Genomic DNA, 23,755 nt, shown 5'->3' with positions numbered 1-23,755 from the left:
CCGCCCCCCCCCCGGCGATTCTCTGACCCGGCGGGGGGGGGGGGGGGGGGGGGGGGGTCGGAGAATCCCGCCCAAGGACTCTGCAAAGGGACATAGACAGGATAAATAGTGGGCCGAAATATGACAGATGGAGTATAATGTGGGAAAATGTCAACTCATCTACTTTGGCAGGACAAATCGAAAAGTTATCTAAATGGAGAGAGATTGCAGAAATCTGAGGTATCCTGGCAATATGAGTCGGGGAAAGTTAGTCTGCAGGTTCAGCAAGTGATTAGGATGGCAGATGGATTATTGGTGTTTATTGCGAGGGGATTATTAAATAACCCCCTCACGAGGCACACGGAGAAACCATTATCGATCTCCCCATGGGACTCGTGGAGTACGGGCTTTCCGGGGGGGGTGAACCCACCCAGCTGGGGTTCGTTTGAAGCAAGCATAAAAGCCGGCCTGAGGAGGGACCAGCATGTTGGTTGTCCCAGCGGAGACTGTGATTGTAGAGAGTTGCTGCCCTGGGCAGATTATAGTTAAAAGTAAAATGAATCTATTGCTTTCTTTCGCTGACTTCCTGAATGACTAAACTGGCAACGAGGACAAAGGAGACTGCGGACTCGCTTGTTAAAACGCCCAGCCACCCCGGTCAACTGCCCTGCTTGAACGTTAGGATATAAAGTTTGAAAATACCGCCATTTGGTAAAGGCCTTCGACTTGGGCCTGGAAGACCGGGGCCATTATGCAGAGCGCATCAGGTACTTCCTTCAGGCCAATGGTATCTTGGGGGAAGCCTGTCAAAAAGTGATCGTCAGGGCAGCACAGTGGTGCAGTGGTTAGCACTGCAGTCTCACACAGCCGAGGTCCCAGGTTCGATACCAGCCCCGGGTCACTGTCCGTGTGGAGTTTGCACATTCTCCCCGTGTCTGTGTGGGTCTCACCCCCACAATCCAAAGACGTGCAGGGTAGGTGGATTGGCCAGGCTATATTGCCCCTTAAGTGGAAAAAATAATTGGGTACACTAAATTTATTTTCAATAAGTGATCCTCCTGACCGACTGTGGGGCCAGACATTTGGGATTATAAAGAGTCTTACCCACCCAGCTGCACCGTACTCCAAATCATTCAATGACTTGGTTGCACGAGTAGCTGAACACTATGAGCCAAAACCTTCCGTTACAATGCAGGTTCAACGTGGCTGGCATTCTCCCGTGAGTCGGTCACTGACTTGCCTAAGGTGGCTGGTGGAACACTGCGAGTTCAGGCCGTCCCTCTCGGAGATGGTGAGGGATTGTGGAATGAATAAGAAAGTCGCAGAGAGGAAGCTGCTGGAGGAGCCCAGGGGGCCAGAGAGCTGTCACTATGGGTGAAAATGCAGAGAAAGGGGTACAGGAGCTTCAGGTGCCCACGGACTATGGGGTCCATAGTTTGGCCCACCCTGTGTATCAGACTCCTGCAGTATCGCAGGACTGTGCCAGAATGGCCGGATCACCTCTCCTGGACGATGAGGAGGGCTGGCCACATTGTCAGATCTGTGGGAACCCCCCCCCCCCCTCCCCCGGACGATGGGGCGGGCTGGCCACATTGTCAGATCTGTGGGATCCCCCCCCCCAGGACCATGGGGAGGGCTGGCCACATTGTCAGATCTGTGGGATCCCCCCCCCAGGACCATGGGGAGGGCTGGCCACATTGTCAGATCTGTGGGATCCCCCCCCCAGGACGATGGGGAGGGCTGGCCACATTGCCAGATCTGTGGGATCCCCCCCCCCCCCCTCCCCCAGGACGATGGGGAGGGCTGCCCACATTGCCAGATCTGTGGGACCCCCCCCCCCCAGGACGATGGGGAGGGCTGCCCACATTGCCAGATGTGACTCAGAGCCACCAGAACCGGTGAAGAAAACGCTGTCCAGGGCAGCCGCCAGGCTCACCAATACTGTCACTTTGTAAGTGGAAAATGAGGCAGCCGATATGTACACAGCAAGATCCCATTAAAAGTGACTGAAAAAACTCGCAGGTCAACTTGTTGTTGGAGGTGTTGGTTGAGGGATGATGGTTTGCCCAGGCCAACAGAGAACCTTTCCTTTTAAAGTAGAATCATTTGAATATAAAGCAGCATCTTGGAGCATTGCAGTTCCTCAGTTCCTCAGTACACTGGCAGTGACAGCCTAGGCAATGTGTACACGTCCTGGAGTGGGTCTGACTCAGACACAAGACTGCTACCCTGAGGCAAACGGGCGGCTAGCAGGGAATCTGGCAGAATATAAACAGGGGCAGCTTGTCAAAGTGTTAATGCCGGGATATCGGATGCTTCAGATCCACACAGCAAAATCGTTTGCAGGTGATGCGTTTCCCTTCTCACGCCTGTCAAGGTGGGATCTTCAGGGAAGGTGGGATCTTCGGGGAAGGTGGGATCTTCGGGGAAGGTGGGATCTTCGGGGAAGGTGGGATCCTCGGGGAAAGTGGGATCCTCGGGGAAAGTGGGATCCTCGGGGAAGGTGGGATCTTCGGGGAAGGTGGGATCTTCGGGAAGGTGGGATCCTCGGGGAAAGTGGGATCCTCGGGGAAAGTGGGATCCTCGGGGAAGGTGGGATCTTCAGGGAAGGTGGGATCTTCAGGGAAGGTGGGATCTTCGGGGAAGGTGGGATCTTCGGGGAAGGTGGGATCTTCAGGGAAGGTGGGATCTTCGGGGAAGGTGGGATCTTCGGGGAAGGTGGGATCCTCGGGGAAAGTGGGATCCTCGGGGAAGGTGGGATCTTCAGGGCAAGGTGGGATCTTCGGGGAAGGTGGGATCTTCAGGGAAAGGTGGGATCTTCGGGGAAGGTGGGATCTTCACGGAAGGCGGGATCTTCAGGGAAGGTGGGATCCTCGGGGAAGGTGGGATCTTCGGGAAAGGTGGGATCCTCGGGGAAGGTGGGATCCTCGGGGAAGGTGGGATCTTCGGGGAAGGTGGGATCTTCGGGGAAGGTGGGATCCTCGGGAAAGGTGGGATCTTCGGGGAAGGTGGGATCCTCGGGAAAGGTGGGATCCTCGGGGAAGGTGGGATCTTCAGGGAAGGTGGGATCTTCGGGGAAGGTGGGATCTTCAGGGAAGGTGGGAACTTCAGGGAAGGTGGGATCTTCAGGGAAGGTGGAATCTTCGGGGAAGGTGGGATCTTCGGGGAAGGTGGGATCTTCGGGGAAGGTGGGAACTTCAGGGAAGGTGGGATCTTCAGGGAAGGTGGGATCTTCGGGGAAGGTGGGATCTTCAGGGAAGGTGGGATCTTCGGGGAAGGTGGGATCTTCAGGGAAGGTGGGATCTTCGGGGAAGGTGGGATCTTCAGGGAAGGTGGGGATGGGTCTCGGGATGATGGACCCGGGTGGAAATCAGTGGCGAGGTGAATAAGCCTCAAGTTCTGCACATTTCGAGGGGAATGTTCACACCAAACGTGTCGGCTATTGCAGAAAATACGGAGGCTGGGGATTGAGGGTGATTTAGAGATGTGGATCAGAAATTGGCTAGTTGAAAGAAGACAGAGAGTGGTAGTTGATGGGAAATGTTCAGAATGGAGTTCAGTTACGAGTGGCGTACCACAAGGATCTGTTCTGGGGCCGTTGCTGTTTGTCATTTTTATAAATGACCTAGAGGAGGGCGCAGAAGGTTGGGTGAGTAAATTTGCAGATGACACTAAAGTCGGTGGAGTTGTAGACAGTGCGGAAGGATGTTGCAGGTTACAGAGGGACATAGATAAGCTGCAGAGCTGGGCTGAGAGGTGGCAAATGGAGTTTAATGTGGAGAAGTGTGAGGTGATTCACTTTGGAAAGAATAACAGGAATGCGGAATATTTGGCTAATGGTAAAATTCTTGGTAGTGTGGATGAGCAGAGGGATCTCGGTGTCCATGTACATAGATCCCTAAAAGTTGCCACCCAGGTTGATAGGGTTGTGAAGAAGGCCTATGGTGTGTTGGCCTTTATTGGTAGAGGGATTGAGTTCCGGAGCCATGAGGTCATGTTGCAGTTGTACAAAACTCTAGTAAGGCCGCATTTGGAGTATTGCGTACAGTTCTGGTCGCCTCATTATAGGAAGTACGTGGAAGCTTTGGAACGGGTGCAGAGGAGATTTACCAGGATGTTGCCTGGTATGGAGGGAAAATCTTATGAGGAAAGGCTGATGGACTTGAGGTTGTTTTCGTTAGAGAGAAGAAGGTTAAGAGATGACTTAATAGAGGCATACAAAATGATCAGAGGGTTAGATAGGGTGGACAGCGAGAGCCTTCTCCCGCGGATGGGGGTGGCTAGCACGAGGGGACATAGCCTTAAATTGAGGGGTAATAGATATAGGACAGAGGTCAGAGGTGGGTTTTTTACGCAAAGAGTGGTGAGGCCGTGGAATGCCCTACCTGCAACAGTAGTGAACTCGCCAACATTGAGGGCATTTAAAAGTTTATTGGATAAGCATATGGATGATAAGGGCATAGTGTAGGTTAGATGGCCTTTAGTTTTTTTTCCATGTCGGTGCAACATCGAGGGCCGAAGGGCCTGTACTGCGCTGTATCGTTCTATGTTCTATGTTCTATGTGTCAGGTGGAGGGAAGGCAGGGTTGAAAGTAAAGGAAAATGTTCGAGGAGCCACGAGGGAGGGCTTGGCCAGCCTGTCGGAGTGATGTATGATGGGGAAAAAGCCAAGCATTAACCCAGTGTCTGAGGGACAGAGTGTGGATCAAAAACCCTAGAGAATCCGTGGGAATCTCCTCCTCTCTTCCCTCTCACTCCTACCTCCCCCTTTCCGCTCTGTCTCTTTTCCTTCTCCCTGCCTCTCTTCCTCTATTTTCTTTTCTGCCTTTGCTTTTCACCCTTTCACTCTCCGTCCCTCCTCCCTCTGCTCTGCTGCCTTCTTTCCTTCCCTCTCTCGCAGTGTCACTCACCCCTCCACTCTTCCCCTGTCCTTTTGCCTCTTTCTCTTCTCCCTGTGTCACAGTCCTTTGTCCCTGTGTCACACACTCTCTCTGTCTCTCTGTGTGTCTCTCTCTCACACACACACTCTCTGTCTCTCTGTGTGTGTCTCTCTCTCTCACACACACACTCTCTCTGTCTCTCTCTGTGTGTCTCTCTCTCCGTCTCTTTCTCTCTCTCTCACACACTCTCTCTCTATGTCTCCCTCTCTCTCGCACACCCTCTGTCTCTCTCTCACACACACTCTCTCATACTCACTCTGTCTCTCTCACTCTGTCTCTCTCTCTCATACTCTCTCTTTGTTTCTCTCTCTGCCTGTCTCTCTCTCTCTCACACTCTCTCTCTCCTGTCTCTCTCTGCCTCTCTCTCTCTCCCTCTCTCTCACCACTCTCTCTCTCTGTCTCTCTCTCTCTCGCACACTCTCTCTCTCTCTCTCTCTCCCTCTCTCTCACACACTCTCTCTCTCTCTCTCACACTCTCTCTCTGTCTCTCACACTCTCTCTCTCTGTCTCTCTCTCTCTCACACACTCTCTCTGTCTCTGTCTCTCTCTCTTTCTGTCTGTCTCTCTCACTCTCTCTCACACTCTCTCTGTATATCTCTCTCTCTCTGTTCTCTGCAGTAGCACCAATCCCTTCCATTATAAATGATCAGTTTGCGTCACAAATTCCTCATTCTGACTGTATTTGGTGACCAGTCCCAGTTCTCCTGCTGACGGGTTTAACATTCACAATCAAAGCAACATTGAAAGTGGTCAGTCAGCATTAAGGAGGTAATGTCAGAGATGTGACATTCTGGGCTGTGAAATTTAGCTTAGTATCTGTTGAAGGGGTTGTTAACGCCATCAATCAATCTGTGCCCAGAGAGTGTAGCCGAGAATAAGGGCTTCATACACCGAACCCACTGGTAAGAGTAGGTCAAAGTGATCCTTTATTGCTGCATTGTTAATCCGCGGCTGAATGATTAACCCCCCCCCCACAAACCACAGCCTCATCTTCAACCTCCCTTTCCTCAAATCCTGGAATGTGGCGCCGCCTCCCAAATCCATCCCATCTTTCCAGGAACATTGGGCGGGATTCTCTGATCGTGAGGCATGCGCAGTGGGACCGGCGTGATTTCCACGCGTGCGCGGTGTCGTCCTTCTCCCCTCCGGTCCCAACGCAACATGGCGCAGGACTACAGGGGCCGGCGCGGAACAAAGGAGGCCCCCAGCCCGAGAGGCTGGCCAGCAGATCAGTGGGCCCCGATCGCGGATCAGGGCACAGCGGGGACCCCTCCCGGGGTCGCCCCCCCCCCCCCCAACAGGCCGCCCCCAGATCCTGCCACACTGAGGTCCCGCCGGGTGGGACCCGGGTTTTTTGGCATGGCCGCTCGGCCCACCCTGGGCAGAGAATTGGCGGGGAGGGGCCCCATAGAGCGGCCCCCAACCGGCACCACACCAACGCCAATTCTCCACTGTCCAGAGAATCGCGTCGGGTCGGCGTGGTGCGATTCGTGCCGGTCGCCGTGATTCTCCAGACCAGCCCTGGGGTGAGAGAAGCCTGCCCTCCATCTTTGAATTTCTCAAATTAGATTTTCACCCCTGCCACAGCAACGAAATTACTCTTGGCCACACCATCCACCACCGTCCACCACCATCGGCCACACCGTCCACCACCATCGGCCACCATCGGCCACACCGTCCACCACCGTCCACCACCATCGGCCGCACCGTCCACCACCATCGGCCACACCGTCCACCACCGTCCACCACCATCGGCCGCACCGTCCACCACCATCGGCCACACCGTCCAGCACCATCGGCCACACCGTCCACCACCATCGGCCACACCGTCCACCACCATCGGCCACACCGTCCACCACCATCGGCCACACCGTCCACCACCGTCCACCACCATCGGCCGCACCGTCCACCACCATCGGCCGCACCGTCCACCACCATCGGCCACACCGTCCACCACCATCGGCCACACCGTCCACCACCATCGGCCACACCGTCCACCACCATCGGCTACACCGTCCACCACCATCGGCCACACCGTCCACCACCATCGGCCACACCGTCCACCACCATCGGCCACACCGTCCACCACCGTCCACCACCATCGGCCGCACCGTCCACCACCATCGGCCGCACCGTCCACCACCATCGGCCACACCGTCCACCACCATCGGCCACACCGTCCACCACCATCGGCCACACCGTCCACCACCATCGGCCACACTGTCCACCACCGTCCACCACCATCGGCCACACCGTCCACCAGCATCGGCCACACCGTCCACCACCGTCCACCACCATCGGCCACACCGTCCACCACCATCGGCCACACCGTCCACCACCATCGGCCGCACCGTCCACCACCATCGGCCACACCATCCACCACCATCGGCCACACCGTCCACCACCATCGGCCACACCGTCCACCACCATCGGCCACACCGTCCACCACCATCGGCCACACCGTCCACCACCATCGGCCACCATCGGCCGCACTGTCCACCACCATCGGCCACACCGTCCACCACCATCGGCCGCACCGTCCACCACCATCGGCCACACCGTCCACCACCATCGGCCACCATCGGCCGCACTGTCCACCACCATCGGCCGCACCGTCCACCACCATCGGCCACACCGTCCACCACCGTCCACCACCATCGGCCGCACCGTCCACCACCATCGGCCACACCGTCCACCACCATCGGCCACACCGTCCACCACCGTCCACCACCATCGGCCGCACCGTCCACCACCATCGGCCACACCGTCCACCACCATCGGCCACACCGTCCACCACCATCGGCTACACCGTCCACCACCATCGGCCACACCATCCACCACCATCGGCCACACCGTCCACCACCATCGGCCGCACCGTCCACCACCATCGGCCGCACCGTCCACCACCATCGGCCACACCGTCCACCACCATCGGCCACACCGTCCACCACCATCGGCCACCACCATCGGCCACACCGTCCACCACCATCGGCCACACCGTCCACCACCATCGGCCACACCGTCCACCACCATCGGCCACACCGTCCACCACCATCGGCCACACCGTCCACCACCATCGGCCGCACCGTCCACCACCGTCCACCACCATCGGCCACACCGTCCACCACCATCGGCCACACCGTCCACCACCATCGGCCACACCGTCCACCACCATCGGCCACCATCGGCCGCACTGTCCACCACTGTTGACCACACCGTCCGCTGGCGCAGTGGTTGGCACTGCTGCCTCACGGGGGCGAACGGTGGTGCAGTGGTTAGCACTGCTGCCTCACTGGTGTGGCAGGGTGGCACAGTAGTTAGCACTACTGCCTCATGGGGGCGAACGGTGGCACAGTGGTTGGCACTGCTGCCTCACTGGTGTGGCAGGGCGGCACAGTAGTTAGCACTGCTGCCTCATGGGGGCGAATGGTGGCACAGTAGTTAGCACTTCTGCCTCATGGGGGCGAACGGTGGCACAGTGGTTGGCACTGCTGCCTCACGGGGCAAACGGTGGCACAGTGGTTAGCACTGCTGCCTCACTGGGGTGGCACGGCGGCGCAGTAGTTAGCACTGCTGCCTCACGGTGGCGGACGGTGGCGCAGTAGTTAGCACTGCTGCCTCACAGGGGCGGACGGTGGCCTAGTGGTTAGCACTGTTGCCTCACAGTGCCGAGGTCCCAGGTTCGATCCCGGCTCTGAGTCACTGTCCGTGTGGAGTTTGCACATTCTCCCCGTGTCTGCGTGGGTTTCGCCCCCACAACCCAAAGATGTGCCGGGTAGGTGGATTGGCCACGCTAAACTGCCCCTTAATTGGAGAAAAAGAATTGGGTACTCTAAATTTATTTTTAAAAACTTACAATGGCTTTTCTTCCTGTAACCTCTAGCCCCATAACCCTCGGAAATATCTGCGTTCAAAGTGCAAACAGTGTTTGAGCTGTGGTTGCTGTGATCATATAAACTTGCTCTGCAAGCTGTCTCCAGCTATTAGCTCATTGACCTCATTCACTTGCTGCAGTACTCTGAGCCGCTGCCCCTTCGACCATTCCCCATGTATGGCCCAGATGCTAGCCCATGTGTTCAGAGAAGGATCAGAGATGGTTTAGCAGTTAAATACCAGGAGTGGGTAGGTTGTCCGATGAGGAAAGATTGGACAGGTCAGGTTTGGCATCCACTGGAGTTTGGAAGAATAACAGGTGACTTGACCAAAATCGTTCCTGAGGGTCATTGACAGAGTGGACATGGCGAAGATGCTTCCTCGTGTGGGGGAATCTGAAATTAGGAACTGTTTAAAAATAAAGGGTCGTCCATAGCACACTGGGCTAAATCGCTGGCTTTGAAAGCAGACCAAGCAGGCCAGCAGCACGGTTCGATTCCCGTAACAGCCTCCCCGAACAGGCGCCGGAATGTGGCAACTAGGGGCTTTTCACAGTAACTTCATTTGAAGCCTACTCGTGACAATAAGCGATTTTCATTTCATTTTTTTCATTTAAGGCAGAGATAAGGAGAATTTGTTTCTCAGAGTGCCGTGACTCTCTGGAACTTCCCTCCTCAGAAGGCAGTGAAGCAGAGTCTTTGAATATTTTTAAGGCAGAGCGGGATAGATTCTTTATGAACAAGGTGGGGTGAAAGGTTATCGGGGGTCGGCAGGAATGTGGGATTGAAGTCACAATCAGATCAGCCATGATCGTGTTGAATGGGGTAGCAAGCTGGAGGGGCCGAGTGGCCTACGCCCGCTCCAAATTTGCATCATTGTCTGTGACTGTTCCCCATTTGCGATCCTGAACATCGGGTATTCATTGCCTCTTCAGCACATTCTGATTCCGTTTCCTCAGTTACATAGAATTTACAGTGCAGAAGGAGGCCATTCAGCCCATCGAGTCTGCACCGGCTCCTGGAGAAGAGCACCCTACCCAAGGTTAACACCTCCACCCTTGTTGTTTTTGGTCAAGTCTTTGCATGACCTATGACCCTATCTGTGCGAGGAAAATAAGTCTCACTTTGATCTTCAATTTATTTCCTCTCATTACTAACTCACCAACTTGTGGAAATAGATCTCTCAATACATTTACCCAATCAAAACCCCTCCTAATTCTACAAGACTCTCCCAGATTTCTCAGTCTGTCCTGGGGAAAGTCAGGCTGTTTTTTCCTGCTGCCTCCTTCCCTCCCTGGTATCAGTCCAGCCAATCTGTCCAGCACCCTCACTTTGGCTTTGCCATGCCCCCTGAGTGAGGTGCGAATGAGCTGCCAGTTACAGAGAGAGGGGACGTAGCTCGCTGAAGCCCCACTCTCAGATCCTGAATCAGATGATTAGAGTTCACCTTTCACCACAAGTTGGGGTGATTTCTCCATTGCGATCAGGTCAAAGCCATCATTATTCTCCAAAAAGGGATTCTCACAATTGGGACAATACCTACCTGCATTTATTTAGCATTTATTTAGCACTACAACAGTGTACCCCTTAATGTTTTTGGGGGGGACACACGGCCAATTCCTTTAAGTACGTGGTCCCTTCAAATCTGTTTTAGAGGCGGCAATAATTTGTATACTGCCCCTGGGAGGACCTCTGCCCAGGAGGCAATGCAGGTTAGATGGAACTATTGTCCCACATTGCTTCACGGGACTGATTATCAAACAAATTCCAGTCACATTTGGGAATATCCGAGTAGCTGGTCAACAAGATTAGTTTTCAGGAGCATCGAAAGAAAGGAAAGAGGCAGAGAGCTTTAGGGAGTTCCAGAGCTCAGACCCCACAGCTGAAGGTACGGGAATGATTAACCTTGAGGCCGCTAAGAACGAGGCCATTTGGAGTTCTGAGATTTTGGTTATTGTAGGGCTGCTGGTGGTCGCAGAGATGTGGGGAGATCAATCATAGAATAGAATAGAATCACTACAGTGCAGAAGGAGGCCATTCGGCCCATTGGGTCTGTCCCGACCATCTCAAAGAGCACCCTACCTAGGCCCACGACCCACCATATCCCTGTAACCCAATAACCCCACCTGCCCTTTGAACACTAAGGGACAATTTAGCATAGTCAATCCACCTGACCTGCACATCTTTGGGCTGTGGGAGGAAACCAGAGCACCCGGAGGAAACCCACGCAGACACGGGGAGAACGTGCAGACTCCGCTCAGTCACCCGAGGCTGGAATTAAACCCGGGACCCTGGTGCTGTGAGGCAGCAGCGCTAACCACTGTGTTACCGTGCTACCCATGACGACAAGGAAGGATTTGGAAACAAGGATCAGAATTTTAAAATTGTGCATTTAGGAAATCTCACCATCAGGCGTTTTCACCATTGGCATTCCAACTATAAAGGAACTCTGCAGCAGTGCGCTTGTTTGAGGGGCTTTTGGAGAATGGGATTCAGTCAGTAATAGAAAGGGAGATTTTGATAATTAGCTTAATACATCTTCCACTATAAATAATTCACTGTCAGGAATACTGCATTTACCAATGATTATCGCGGTGCATCGGCTATCAGTGACAGTGCACCATCCTGTAAAACACCATTCACTGCCTTCTCTCAGTAACACAACATCAGGATGGCATGGTGGTGCAGTGGTTAGCACTGCTGCCTCATAGAATTACAGAATTTACAGTGCAGAAGGAGGCCATTCAGCCCAGCAAGTCTGCACCGGCTCTTGGAAAGAGCACCCGACTTAAGCCAACGGCTCCTCCCTATCCCCAAAACCCAGTAACCCCACTTCACCTTTGTGGTCACTAAGGGCAATTTATCATGGCCAATCCACCTAACCTGCACATTTTTGGGCTGTGGGAGGAAACCGGAGCACCCGGAGGAAACCCACGCAGACACAGGGAGAACGTGCAGATTCCGCACAGACAGTGACCCAGCCGGGAATCGAACCTGGGACCCTTGCAGCTGTGAAGCAACTGTGCTAACCACAATGCTACCTGTGACTCAGGGGGTGGCACAGTGGTGAGCCCTGCTGCCTCACAGCGCTGAGGTCCCAGGGTTCGATCCCGGCCTGGGTCACTGTCCGTGTGGAGTTTGCAAATTCTCCCCGTGTCTGCGTGGGTCTCACCCCCACAACCCAAAGATGTGCAGGGTAGGTGGTCACACACATTACACTCCCCACACACACTCATCCCAGCCGCACACACACATTACACTCCCCACACACACTCATCCCAGCCCCACACACACATTACACTCCCCACACACACTCATCCCAGCCGCACACACACATTACACTCCCCACACACACTCATCCCAGCCCCACACACACATTACACTCCCCACACACACTCATCCCAGCCGCACACACACATTACACTCCCCACACACACTCATCCCAGCCGCACACACACATTACACCCCCACACACACTCATCCCAGCCGCACACACACATTACACTCCCCACACACACTCATCCCAGCCCCACACACACATTACACCCCACACACACTCATCCCAGCCCCACACACACATTACACTCCCCACACACACTCATCCCAGCCCCACACACACATTACACTCCCCACACACACTCATCCCAGCCGCACACACACATTACACCCCCCACACACACTCATCCCAGCCGCACACACACATTACACTCCCCACACACACTCATCCCAGCCCCACACACACATTACACTCCCCACACACACTCATCCCAGCCCCACACACACATTACACTCCCCACACACACTCATCCCAGCCCCACACACACATTACACTCCCCACACACACTCATCCCATCCCCACACACACATTACACTCCCCACACACACTCATCCCAGCCGCACACACACATTACACTCCCCACACACACTCATCCCAGCCGCACACACACATTACACTCCCCACACACACTCGTCCCAGCCGCACACACACATTACACTCCCCACACACTCATCCCAGACACACACACACATTACACTCCCCACACACACTCATCCCATCCGCACACACACATTACACTCCCCACACACTCATCCAGCCACACACACATTACACTCCCCACACACACTCATCCCAGCCGCACACACATTACACTCCCCACACACACTCATCCCAGCCGCACACAGACATTACACTCCCCACACACACTCATCCCAGCCGCACACACACATTACACTCCCCACACACACTCATCCCAGCCGCACACAACATTACACTCCCCACACACACTCATCCCAGCCGCACACACACATTACACTCCCCACACACACTCATCTCAGCCGCACACACATTACACTCTCCACACACACTCATCCCAGCCGCACACAGACATTACACTCCCCACACACACTCATCCCAGCCTGCACACACACATTACACTCCCCACACACACTCATCCCAGCCCCACACACACATTACACTCCCCACACACACTCATCCCAGCCGCACACACACATTACACTCCCCACACACACTCATCCCAGCCGCACACACATTACACTCCCCACACACACTCATCCCAGCCCGCACACACACATTACACTCCCCACACACACTCATCCCAGCCGCACACACACATTACACTCCCCACACACACTCATCCCAGCCGCACACACACATTACACTCCCCACACACACTCATCCCAGCCGCTCACACACATTACACTCCCCACACACACTCATCCCAGCCGCACACACACATTACACTCCCCACACACACTCATCCCAGCCGCACACACACATTACACTCCCCACACACACTCATCCCAGCCGCACACACATTACACTCCCCACACACACTCATCCCAGCCCACACACACATTACACTCCCCATACACACTCATCCCAGCCAGCAAGATGGCACAGGTTATGCTGGAGCATGCCCATACAGCTGATGGGTCAGCTGGGGCCAGAGAGGACCCAGGGGGGGGTGGCCTGGGAGGGTGACCTATACGACCCTTGGCCCTAAGTTCACAGTGAACAGTCAGTGGCGTGCGCAGCTGCATGGCTGCCTTGCCGGTTGGCAATGGTGTTCCGTGCCCGTCCAACCCGACCCCACAGCCCACCTCCTGACCCCACCCCCCTCGCTACTCCCCCGGCCAGCAACACAGCGAACTCTGGCGATGTTGGACACTTTCTGTACCCCTCTCTCTCTCTCCCTCAGCAGCCACCACACTGGTTTTTTGAAATGCGCAAGTGGATTGGACACCTTTCCTGCTTTACATTTGTGCCAGACAGTTAGCGCTGTTCCCCCATGCGCTCTGAATCTTTACCATTGCCTATCCACTGTCATCCTTTTAGTAATGTTTCCCAATCGACCATAGCCAACTCATGCTTCATATCATCGTAGTTTCCTTTATTAAAATTCATCTATTTGCGCAATCAATTCATCCGCTTTATTGCGAATGCTCCGCACGTTAAGGCACAAAGCCCTTTAAGCTTGTCTTTGTAACATTATCTATACCGTTCCCAATATTAATCAATGTGTCCCTGTTTGAATCTGGCTCCTGGTTTCTCTGCTTATCACATTTCTTATTCCTCTTTCTGTTTTTTGTTTTTGTCCTTATTTCCTCCTCCGCTGACTCCTTGCATAGATTCCCATCCCTCTGCCATATTCGTTAAAACCCCCTCCAACCACTCTGGCAAATACCCCCCGCCCCAGGACATCAGTGGCGGTCCTACCCAGTGTAACCCGTCCAGTTTGTCCAGGTCCCAGCTCCCCCAAAACCAGTCCCAATGCCCCAGGAAACTGAACCCCTCCCCCTTGCACCACCTCTTCAGCCACGTATTTATCCGATATATCCTGCTTTTTCTACTCTGACTAGCACGTGGCACTGGGCATAATCCTGTGATCACTGCCTTTGAGGTCCGATTTCTTAACTTCCATTCTAACTCCCGAAATTGCCGTTCTTTTCACCTATGTCGTTGTACCGGTGTGTACCACGACCACTGGCTGTTCACCCTCCCCCTCCAGAATGTCCTGTACCCGCTCTGAGACATAGAACATAGAGTGCCATTCAGCCCATCAAGTCTGCACCGAGCCACATAAGCCCTCACTTCCACCTTATCCCCGTAACCCAATAACCTCCTCTAACCTTTTTGGTCACTAAGGGCAACTTATCATGGCCAATCCACCGAACCTGCACGTATTTGGACTGTGGGAAGAAACCGGAGCACCCGGAGGAAACCCACGCAGACAAGGGGAGAACGTGCAAACTCCCCACAGACAGTGATCCAGCCGGGAATCGAACCTGGGATCCTGGCACTGTGAAGCCACAGTGCTAACCACTGTGTTACCATGCTGCCCAAACATCCTTGATCCGAACACCAGGGAGGCAACATATCATCCTGGAGTCTTGTTTGCAGCCACAGAAACGGCTGTCTATTCCCCTTACAATTGAATCCCCGATAACTATTGCATTCTCTCACATTTTACCCCTCCCCTCTGCAGCAGAACCAACCATGATGCAACTAATTTGGTTGTTGCTGCTTTCCCCAAAGAGGCCATTCCCTCAACAGTATCCAAAATGGTATATCTGACCATCTGACAGTGCGGCACTCCCTCAGTACTGACCCTCTGACAGTGCAGCACTCCCTCAGTACTGACCCTCTGACAGTGCGGCACTCCCTCAGTACTGACCCTCTGACAGGTGCGGCACTCCCTCAGTACTGACCCTCTGACAGTGCAGCACTCCCTCAGTACTGACCCTCTGACAGTGCAGCACTCCCTCAGTACTGACCCTCTGACAGTGCGGCACTCCCTCAGTACTGACCCTCTGACAGTGCAGCACTCCCTCAGTACTGACCCTCTGACAGTGCAGCCCTCCCTCAGTACTGACCCACTGACAGTGCGGCACTCCCTCAGTACCGACCCTCTGACAGTGCAGCACTCCCTCAGTACTGACCCTCTGACAGTGCGGCACTCCCTCAGTACTGACCCTCTGACAGTGCGGCACTCCCTCAGTACTGACCCTCTGACAGTGCAGCACTCCCTCAGTACTGACCCTCTGACAGTGCAGCACTCCCTCAGTACTGACCCTCTGACAGTGCGGCGCTCCCTCAGTACTGACCCTCTGACAGTGCGGCGCTCCCTCAGTACTGACCCTCTGACAGTGCGGCACTCCCTCAGTACTGACCCTCTGACAGTGCGGCACTCCCTCAGTACTGACCCTCTGACAGTGCAGCACTCCCTCAGTACGACCTCTGACAGTGCAGCACTCCCTCAGTACGACCCTCTGACAGTGGCGACTCCCTCAGTACTGACCCTCTGACAGTGCAGCACTCCCTCAGTACTGACCCTCTGACAGTGCAGCCTCCCTCAGTACTGACCCTCTGACAGTGCAGCACTCCCTCAGTACTGACCCTCTGACAGTGCGGCACTCCCTCAGTACTGACCCTCGACAGTGCGGCACTCCCTCAGTACTGACCCTCTGACAGTGCAGCACTCCCTCAGTACTGACCCTCTGACAGTGCAGCACTCCCTCAGTACTGACCCTCTGACAGTGCGGCACTCCCTCAGTACTGACCCTCTGACAGTGCAGCACTCCCTCAGTACTGACCCTCTGACAGTGCAGCACTCCCTCAGTACTGACCCTCTGACAGTGCAGCACTCCCTCAGTACTGACCCTCTGACAGTGCGGCACTCCCTCAGTACTGACCCTCTGACAGTGCGGCACTCCCTCAGTACTGACCCTCTGACAGTGCAGCACTCCCTCAGTACTGACCCTCTGACAGTGCGGCTCCCTCAGTACTGACCCTCTGACAGTGCGGCACTCCCTCAGTACTGACCCTCTGACAGTGCAGCACTCCCTCAGTACTGACCCTCTGACAGTGCAGCACTCCCTCAGTACTGACCCTCTGACAGTGCAGCACCTCGCTCCAGGTTCAGCTCCCCAAGTGTGGGCTGGACCCAGCAGAAACTGTCCAGGGCCCCAAAATGTGGGTCAGTGTGGGTGAAAGCGGTGTGGATTTCACCCCAAAGGCCGTTGGGAAATTCGCACTGAACTGGCCAAAACAACCCGAGTGTTTCGGCTGAATTGCGCCCAGGTTTTATCGGAGTGACTGAGGTGATGTTATCTCAGATGACACAAAAGATTACCTTCAAGGACAAACAACAGTTCATCAACCCTTCAGTCTGCTCTTAATTGGTGTAAAATTGAGAAATATCCCTCAGCAGATTATAAAGAAAATATTACATCAGAAGAAAAATTGCACATTAATTTTTAAATCATAAACCTGCTCCCTCCTATTAAACAAAATATTACTTGTGGGTCTGGTTAATCATGAATAATTTGATGATAAATAGCTGAGGTGAGCTCTGACCAGCTCTCTCTCACTTACACTTACACACTCAACCTCTCTTCCTATTGTTCTCACTCTTTCTGTCTATCTCTGTCCAGTTCCCTTCATGTCTCTGACTTCCTTGTGCTGTCTCACTATCATTCTCGCTGTCTCATTGTTTATCCTGCCCCTCTCTCACTATCTTTTACTTTCTTCCTCTCCATCGCTTCCTTTCTGATGTCCACCTCCAGTTGTCGTTCTCATCCTTGCTCCGAGATTGAGCATTGTTGATGCCCGCCACTTTCTGAATTCCACTTTGCACAGCTGAGAGACTCCAAGGGACAACTCTGAGTTCCATAAACCTGCCTCGGAGGTTAAATTTCCAACCCAGAGGGATGGAGTGAGCTGTGTGTGATTAAGCTGTGTTGTACAGAAGAATTTACAGAGAATTTACAGAGCAGAAGGAGGCCATTCGGCCCATCGAGTCTGCACCGGCTCTTAGAAAGAGCACCCTACCCAAGGTTAACACCTCCCCCATCCCCATAACCCAGTAACCCCACCCAGCACTAAGGGCAATTTTGGACACTAAGGGCAACTCAGCACGGCCAATCCACCTAACCTGCACATCTTTGGACTGTGGGAGGAAACCGGAGCACCCGGAGGAAACCCACGCACACACGGGGAGGATGTGCAGACTCCGCACAGACAGTGACCCAAGCCGGGAATCGAACCTGGGACCCTGGAGCTGTGAAGCGATTGTGCTGTCCACAATGCTACCATACTGCCCCAAATGGTGAAGCTTGTTTTTCTGGACGCAAGTCTCAGCAGTAATAGGTTGACACAACCCAGTCCCTTCCCCAGCCCCCACCTCCCACCCTCACCCCCACCCCACAACCAACCCCTTCCTACGCCCTTGTCACTGGAGACCAATGGGGATTGGGTGCACTCCCGCCTTCGCAATAGACCCGGCCAGCCAGGACCCCTCCCTCCTCCCCGAGCCACCAGCAGTGGACTATCAGGGGTTAATGATCTTGCAGAAATACGGACTATTTCCAGTTTAATTCCAATTTCAAGTCGGCCTCTCTCTGCACTATCAGCGTCTCAGTAATCGACAGAACACAATGCCTGCTGGACTCTGATTCTCAATAGCAGATCAGAACAATGCAATAAGTTGTGATGAGGCTACATGTGATTGGAAGCTGCAGCCATTCTCTTTGCAATTCAAATGAGCGGGAACTGTGACAGACAGAGTGGAAAACAGCAACACAACACCCTGGTTCTTACACTCTGCACTTTGAAGAATGAAAAATGATCCCATTAAAACATATAAAATTCACAGGAGGCTCGACAGGTTCATTCAGCGGATCTATATCCGCTGGCAGGAGAGGTCAATGCAGAGTGATCACTCTCAGGGTAAAGGTCAATGCCGAGTGACCCCTCTCAGGGTAAAGGTCAATGCAGAGTGACCACTCTCAGGGTAAAGGTCAATGCAGAGTGACCACTCTCGGGGTAAAGGTCAATGCAGGGTGTCCACTCTCGGGGTAAAGGTCAACGCAGAGTGACCCCTCTCGGGGTAAAGGTCAATGCAGAGTGACCGCTCTCGGGGTAAAGGTCAATGCAGGGTGTCCACTCTCGGGGTAAAGGTCAATGCAGAGTGACCGCTCTCGGGGTAAAGGTCAATGCAGGGTGTCCACTCTTAGGGTAAAGGTCAATGCAGAGTGACCGCTCTCGGGGTAAAGGTCAATGCAGAGTGACCACTCTCAGGGTGAGGGGAGTGTGGACTGAGATCAGGGGAAATATCTGCGCTCAGGGTATTGTGAATCTTTGAAATTATCTCCCCCAAGGAGATCCGGATGCTCCATCGTTGAATATATTTGTCATAGAATCCCTACAGTGCAGAAGGAGGCCATTCGGCCCATTGAGTCAGGAATGGCACTTGCTCCGTTAAAGCACCCAACCTCGGCCCAATCCTCATCCCCGTAATCCCACCTAATCTTTGGGCAATATTAGCGTGACCAATCCACTTAACCAGCACGTCTCGAGACTGTGGGAGGAAACTGGAGCACCCGGAGGAAACCCACGCAGACACGGGGAGAACGTGCAGACTCCGCACAGACAGTGACCCGAGGCTGGAATTGAAAACGTGTCCCTGGTACTATGAGACAGCAGTGCTAACCATTGTGCTGCAGTGCCGCCCCGGGTCCCTGGCACTGTGAGACAGCAGTGTTAACCCGGATCCCTGGCACTGTGAGGCAGCAGTGCTAACCTGGGTCCCTGGCACTGTGACACAGCAGTGTTAACCCGGGTACCTGGCACTGTGAGACAGCAGTGCTAACCCGGATCCCTGGCACTGTGAGGCAGCAGTGTTAACCCGGGTCCCTGGCACTGTGAGACAGCAGTGCTAACCCGGATCCCTGGCACTGTGAGGCAGCAGTGTTAACCCGGATCCCTGGCACTGTGAGACAGCAGTGCTAACCTGGGTCCCTGGCACTGTGAGGCAGCAGTGCTAACCTGGGTCCCTGGCACAGTGAGGCAGCAGTGTTAACCCGGATCCCTGGCACTGTGAGACAGCAGCGTTAACCCGGGTCCCTGGCACTGTGAGACAGCAGTGTTAACCCGGGTCCCTGGCACTGTGAGGCAGCAGTGTTAACCCGGATCCCTGGCACTGTGAGGCAGCAGTGCTAACCTGGGTCCCTGGCACAGTGAGGCAGCAGTGTTAACCCGGGTCCCTGGCACTGTGAGACAGCAGTGTTAACCCGGGTCCCTGGCACTGTGAAGCAGCAGTGTTAACCCGGATCCCTGGCACTGTGAGGCAGCAGTGCTAACCTGGGTCCCTGGCACTGTGAGACAGCAGTGTTAACCCGGGTCCCTGGCACTGAGACAGCAGTGTTAACCCCGGTCCCTGGCACTGTGAGACAGCAGTGTTAACCCGGGTCCCTGGCACTGTGAGACAGCAGTGTTAACCCGGGTCCCTGGCACTGTGAGACAGCAGTGTTAACCCTGGGTCCCTGGCACTGTGAGACAGCAGTGTTAACCTGGGTCCCTGGCACTGTGAGACAGCAGTGTTAACCCTGGGTCCCTGGCACTGTGAGACAGCAGTGCTAACCCCGGGTCCCTGGCACTGTGAGACAGCAGTGTTAACCCGGGTCCCTGGCCCTGTGAGACAGCAGTGTTAACCCGGGTCCCTGGCACTGTGAGACAGCAGTGTTAACCCGGGTCCCTGGCACTGTGAGACAGCAGTGCTAGCCACTGTACTGCACAGTGCCACCCTGACTGACATCAGTAGATATTACGGCACTATGGGAAATGAATATAAGGTCGGAAAATGGAGTTAATATCGGGGTTCAACCATGGGGCCTTATTTAATGGTGGACCAGGCTCGATGGGCTGAATGGCCCACTACTGGTTCTATTTTTTACATTATGTTCCTGTTCAATAGACAGAAGAAGCTGCTGATGATGGATCCACGTTTGGCTGCTATGATCAAATCTGATAATAACCTCGGGAATGTGGGTAAAATGAGAGAAAGTTCTCCAAGGCAGGAATGAAATGAAAATTAAATGAAAATCGCTTATTGTCAGAAGTAGGCTTCAAATGAAGTTACTGTGAAAAGCCCCTAGTCGCCACATTCCGGCGCCTGTTCGGGGAGGCTGGTACGGGAATTGAACCGTGCTGCTGGCCTGCCTTGGTCTGCTTTAAAAGCCAGCGATTTAGCCCTGTGCTAAACCAGCCCAGGAATGTCACGTCACATATTATCCTGCTGCTAAGGTTGAGCCAAGTGTTTCTTGGGCCTGTTCTCTACCAAAGGTCTGACTGGAATATACCTAGGTCAGTGAGAGTCTGAACAGGGCCGGAATTATTCAGACAGAAGTTACGCTCAAGGCCAGGAAACATTGGATCGTCGCTCCAGAGCCGTCAGAACCTGCACCAGTAAACACAGCTTCATATTTGAATTGGAGAATCTCTGTTTGGACCCACCAACCTCCTCAGATCAAATACTGCCCCATTCAGAGCTGTCCACCGATTGTGCAAGGGTGTGGAATGGCCTTTCTGTCAAACTGCTTGTTTGCAGAGATAGAGTAGTGAGGCTGAACGTGGCCAGGATTCAGATTAATAAAACACTGGAACCGAGAAGAGGCAGCAACAATTCTGTTAAATTGGCGGTTTATCAATTCTTTCGAGTTTTATCATGCGATCCAACCCAAATTTGAATGGGATAAGGAAAAACATGTCAATCTTCAGATGTTTACAGATAGATTAAACTCATTTCCAAAAGCCGCAGTTGACGGCAGTGACACAGAAATACCCGGACTGCACATGGAAACTGGTCAATCTCAGAGCAAGGAATGGGGGTCAAAGAGCAAAAGTCAACACAATACACAAATAGTGTTCTATTATAGTCTCTCTCTCTCTCTTTGGCTGATCAGTTCCAGGTTGCAGCAGCTCTGGGATGTGTGCCAGCTGCCAGCCTCAGGCAGTTACACAGTCAAAGTATCTTCAATCCTCCCTGTCTGTTGACGTCTGCTCCAGGATGCTCACATGTGTACTACTCATGATAGCGCACGTGGTCAGATAGTCTGTTTCATTCAAATGCAGGCCAGTATCAGTCAGCTGGAGGAGCCAGAATGTTGTACCTGCTACACCAGTGTAGGAGAGGGTCTGGGTGACAGCAGAGGGTCTGTTGATAAGGTTATATCAGTGCCTCAGAGGACATGAATACAACTGGATTGTTGTCATTACAGGCAGATGTTGCTGTGGTGTATCAGCATGGACTCTCTGGCTATCCCTATTCCCAATAAGGATTTCAGATCGATCCCAGTGACTATACATTAAAATTTTAAAAAGAAAATGCTGGAAAATGTTCGCAGATCTGGCAGCATCTGGAGAGAGACAGAGTTAAAGTTTCGAGTCCAATATGTCTCTTCTCAGAATTATGTATCAAAAATAGTTCATTGGTTATGAGGCTGTGAAATATGTTATATAAATGCAAGTTACATCACCCTTTTGAGTGTTTCTAATAACAGCACAGTAACTGTACTTGCTGATGGACTTCAGATCAACACTGGGAGATCGGAACTGGGAGATCGGAACTGGGGAATCGCAACTGGAGGATCACTTGTACTGAAGACTTGACCTCCAGAACTTCCCATTCCCTGACCAAGTTGTTCCAGTCCAGCTAAGTAAACCAGGTGACCATAGGCTGCTTTCCCCTGTGTGGGGGAGAGCTGACTGGTGGTGATTTAACAAGAGGGTCACCACTCCTCAGGCGAGGGGCAAGGTTGTGAAGGTGCAGGGAGATCATGAATAACCTCAGCTGGAACGGGAATTGAACCTGCGCTGCTGGTCATGAATTAGCCAATTAAGGACCCTATGACAGCTAAAACACTGGCATCTACCCGGCAATGTGGGAAATTACCCAGGTGTCTCGGACATACTGAAGGGGGAGGGTGAACAGCCAGTTGTCGTGGTGTATATAGGCACCAACGATATAGGTAAAAAAAAGGGATGAGGTCCTACAATCAGAATTTAGGGAGTTAGGAGATAAGTTAAAAAATAGGACCTCAAAGGTAGTAATCTCAGGATTGCTACCAGTGCCACGGGACAGTCAGAGTAGAAATTCAAGAATAGTCAGAATGAATACGTGGCTTGAGAGGTGGTGCAGGAGGGAGGGGTTCAGATTTTTGGGACATTGGAACCGGTTCTGGGGGCGGTGGGACCATTACAAACCGGATGGTCTACACCTGGGCAGTACTGGAACCAATATCCCAGGGGGTGCTTTTGCTAACACTGTTGGGGAGGTTTTAAACTAATGTGGCAGGGGGATGGGAACCAGATTAGGAAGTTAGAGGTCAGTAAAGAGGCAGCAACTAAAGCCAGTAAGGTACGAGACAATAAACTCAATGTGACTAAAGGGGAAGAGTAGACAGGGAAGAGATGATGAACGCAAAGGGACAGGTGGTCTGAGGTGCATGTGTTTTAATGCGAGAAGTGTAGCAGGTAAGGCGGATGATCTTAGGGCTTGGATCAGTACCTGGGAATATGATGTTATTGGTTTTACTGAGACTTGGTTGAGGGAAGGGCAAGACTGGCAACTAAATATCCCAGGGTATAGATGCTTCAGGAGGGATAGAGAGGGAGGTAGAGGGGGTGGAGGAGTTGTATTACTGGTCAGAGATGATATCACAGCTGTGATTAAGGAGGGCACGATGGAGGATTCCAGCACTGAGGCAATATGGGTGGAGCTGAGAAATAGGAAGGGTGCAGTAACATTGTTGGGACTCCCAAAAGCGAGCATGAAGTAGAGGTACAAATATGCAGACAGATTATAGAAAAATGTAGGAGCAATAGGGTGGTTGTGATGGGAGATTTTAACTTCCCCAACATTGAATGGGATTCGTGTAGTGTTGGAGGCGTAGATGGAGCAGAGTTTGTAAGGAGCATCCAGGAGAGTTTTTTAGAGCAGTATGTAAATAGTCCAACTCGGGAAGGGGCCATACTGGACCTGGTATTGGGGAATGATCCCGGCCAGATGGTTGATGTTTCAGTCGGTGAATACTTTGGGAATAGCGATCACAATTCCGTAAGTTTTAGAATACTCATGGGCAAGGACAAGAGGGGTCCTAAAGGAA

The sequence above is a fragment of the Scyliorhinus canicula genome, chromosome 31, assembly GCF_902713615.1.
Source record: "Scyliorhinus canicula chromosome 31, sScyCan1.1, whole genome shotgun sequence".
NCBI classification, from domain to species: Eukaryota; Metazoa; Chordata; class Chondrichthyes; order Carcharhiniformes; family Scyliorhinidae; genus Scyliorhinus; species Scyliorhinus canicula.
The sequence above is the reverse complement of the archived record's forward strand: the minus strand, read 5'-3'. Positions refer to the sequence as shown.